Source organism: Anopheles bellator, chromosome 1 (genome assembly GCF_943735745.2).
Source record: "Anopheles bellator chromosome 1, idAnoBellAS_SP24_06.2, whole genome shotgun sequence".
Lineage (NCBI taxonomy): Eukaryota > Metazoa > Arthropoda > Insecta > Diptera > Culicidae > Anopheles > Anopheles bellator.
Genome location: NC_071285.1, coordinates 26,793,286 through 26,797,446, shown reverse-complemented (window position 1 = coordinate 26,797,446; position 4,161 = coordinate 26,793,286).

Below are 4,161 nucleotides of genomic sequence, written 5' to 3'. Positions count from 1 at the left end.
GTTGAAAAGTTCATCACATATCTCCTTCAATAATCGCCGCTCGTTTGTTAATTTCTATTGTAAACAATTGATTCATTGCATTGTTCACCGTACATATTTATGCCTGTTTTTGTTTTATGAGAGCCGCCATTTGTGTTTTATGCTTTCATGCATAGAGAAACTAACCAGTCATAAGATATACTTTCATAAAGTTGAACAGAAACACTGACAAAAACTCATAACTTGTGATGCGAGTTGATTAACGTAGTTTCGTTAAAAACGGATTTGCCGCGGAGTTTGACACACGAATTCGAGTCACCATGAGAAAAAATGGTAATGAGTGTATTTGCGGCAAGCACTGACGGCTTCCTTAATTAACGAGATGATTGCCATAAATGTAGAACCTAAATGTTGAAACTAGCTTAATCGTAAAAAGGAAACCATAACTATTGAAAGTAAATGAATGGTCTTAGCTTTGCGATGTTCCACGATCCAATTCAATCACGAATAATGCTAATAATACCGCCGGAGCGTACTAGAACAACAAATTCTTGCAGTGTATAGTGATACAATTTTTGCCATCATTTTTGAATGCTTCATTTGTTTGATATTTTGGCATTTTTTTCCACTCAGTATACATTGGCATGTTTAATAATCTCTTCTTTGTTCAGTCAGGTTCAAATGTGTCTGCGTGTGGAGGTGTAGTAGATACTTTCTTATTACGTGTCTTGCCTTGTGCTTGAAAGAAGATATGACGTAATGGTATGTGTGTTCTGTATATCTTTGTTTGAGTGTGATGATGAATTATTTTTATTTCGTTTTCTTTGGTTATTGATCCCTTTTTAGATTTGCATAACAATTTACTGTTGTTTCCCATGCTCAACGATAGTAAATCTTACATTTTGGTATTTATTATCTAACAGTCAGGAAATGTGATTTACATTTACATTGTGTGTATTATATGTCTCGTTCACCAGTGGTTTCAGGGTGTTTTGCTATATTCTTACTGGAACTAGAATTGATATTCATTTTGTGTCTTTTGTTAAATTTTCTGTATCCTAAATCTTATTTCTTAATGAGATTATTATTGTTTTTTTTTGTTTTGATCGACATACACAACTCATCATCACATAGTTATGACGCGATACCATGTGTTCACACTGTAAACGATGTAGTGCTGAAATCTTGGATTAACATTTTACGATTCCTAACATTGAAGATTTTATAAACACTAGCAACACCTCAAGATATTTGTCGAATCTGTTTTCTTGTTTTCATTGTGTGTAGTGTGATATAAATAAATGATGAAATGAACAAATTAACCATTTTTCGTTCGCGACCAGTTTCGGCATTGTTTGTTGAAAAAAAATTTCACGTAAGTGTCAGTGGCTGTCCCATATATGCATGCTTTTTGATATTAGCGAGAAATAGTAATAAAATATTATCTTCTTACTCATTGCAAAACGTTACAACACCGGAGGAGGTATTTGAAAAATATTTATGGTTCTGGAGCTTGTTCTTTTTATCTTATGATTCCGAAGACTATCTGAAGGGAGCACATATAAAATGGTGAAAGAATGTGTATATCCAATATGTGTAGATTACGAAATATGTAATTGATGCATTTCTATGCGCGATATTTTATTAAAATATTCCACTTCCACGTGAAAGTCACTTTCCCCGGAGATCGTCGAAGAAAGTAAAGCTCTTCATTTCGATTGACATGATTGAAATGTATCATTTTATGTTTCATGCTTGTTCCTAAACATATCGGCACCAAATGATGTCCTTTCGCGCAGCTAATGTGAACTGCCACACGATACTATTCATGGTAATACAAAAGTAATGCATCATATTTTTCAAGTAAATGAATGCATAAAAGAATCCATCTTTAGAAAAATATAATTTTCGTCACGTACCGCAGTTAACCGTACATTTATACTTTAATTTGAAAGCATCCTTTGCGGTGTTGTTTTTTTGGCCTTGCAAGAGTTATCGGTTGCTCTCATTTGCTTTCATTTCTTTCCTCAGATTTCGTTTCGTTCACCAGATTTCTCTGTTATCAACAGTTTTCATGCTACTGCCATGTGTATGAATCTGGTTGTGAATTCACATATTATTGCTTCTTTAATAAATTCTTTCGATTGGAAAACTATGACGTTTAATTCATTTTATTTTTGTGAATCTAATACCGTCCTCTAGTTCCAATGCATGAAACTTGATAGTTCACATGGATTGTCATTGTCGTAAAATATGTTTTACTTTTAATGCTTTTTTATTGGATTTCTGTTGACAAACAAATGACCCATGGAGTAGATACTAATCCATCATTCTGTAAAAAAGGAGTTAAAGAACTAAGAGCTTTGAGATGGAATCAAATCCTAAAGACCAATTTGTTCACTCTAGTCATGAATATTTCAACAATATTCCCGATTTACTTACGATTTCGGACAGACTTCCACCACGGTTAACTCTAAAGAAGCGAAACGTAGCGGACATAATCTTCTACTCAAATTTGTCAAAACTTCTTTTAATGCGTGTGGATATATGTGCATACAGGAGGCTTCTAAACGATGCAGTTCAGCAGATCTGTAATGCCAAATTAGCAACGATGCCAGGAGACACTTGCTTGCTTTGCAATACACCAATCATATGCTACATTCAAATCAAACTGTTTGAAGTGCTTAAAGCTATTCACTAATCCTCGTTTGATATTTTCTGAATGTTTTGCTAGTATGCAAAGGCTATATAGAGATTGGGAAATGAGAAACTAGACAGTGGTAATATAGAACCAATAAGTTCAATAGTGTTAAGGTGCTATAGAACAGAAATACCAACACAATGTTTAATGTACCCTCAACAACGTCATTATTGAATATATCTACGCTACAATCTTTGCCTCATACTATCATATATTTTGGAACAACATATGTTCCAGATTTGCGTATTTTTCCTTTTTGTCTACTGCGTGCATTGCAAAATTGAATACACTACGCCGTGAGAAGCACAACTTTTAACCCTGTTTTCCAGACATCAAAAATACGACCACTTTTAACCGTGAATGATGTGTATTCATGTTCAACGAATCTGCAAAATCCTCCGACAACCAGAGGTTTCAAATCTTGTTGAATGTTGAATGTAAAGAATGTTTGGTATGCTCCCTGGATAAAGCAGTTGGTCTTGAGTGTTTTTACTATCTCTGTAATACGATGAAAACGACGAAATTTACATTATATTTTCTAAATTTTACTACATTGAGTAGAATCGCTATGCTTGTTGTTGTATGCTATCTTTAAACGAAAAGTGACCAAATGTAATTGAAAAGTGCAGAAGAATAATGGCAGTAGCCGCGATTGGATTACCCACTAAGTAATAAAAACATAACAACGTCCGTGAACACAATTTAATTCATTTATGTATGAAATTGTATACTCAGCGCGTTCAGTGACCCACGCTTAGTACAGAAATCGTCTAATAAAACCTTTAAAATTAAAGGCATTCCAAAACGTTACTTCCTTTGCATTTAATTGGCTATATCTATTATTTTATTTTTGGCACTTACGTTTCATTGAATTTTTCTATCCAGTAAAAAGTCCTCGTCCAACCGCCTGCACTTGGCATTTGGAAAGCGAGTTTCACACCTCATTCCGTTTGATCTCCCATTACACAAAGTGTGATCGTATGCTCCGAAAATTCCGTGATAGTATTTAATTTTTTTATGAAAAAAAAATTTCATTCCCAAACACCGTCCGTGCGCTGCGCTGGCTGTTGCCGTGCGGCGTGCATATTCTGCACGGTCTCTGTCTTCTCTAAACGCTAAATTGCATCTTAATTGCTGAGCAAAATTCATCTAGTACAAGCTTAAGAGAAAGAGAGAGCTAGCTCGAATCTAACAGATTGATTTCTCCTACTAACCTTAAGCAGTAAATTTTGTTTTTGTAAAACGTGCAAATGAAAATCATCCTCCTAATAGCGCAACAAACAAAAATACCAGATTCTCTATTGCGGAACAATGGTTCTCCGGTGGCAAGTGATTCCCTTTATGTATACAAATGAACAAATATAAAATAAATAAATTCATCTGTTTTCGTACTCCTCTGGATATCATTGATTTCATTTTCCACGTCCGCCTCGGCGCATACATAAGTATGTGTTGTGTTTCTTTTTCCAGAACTATTTTGC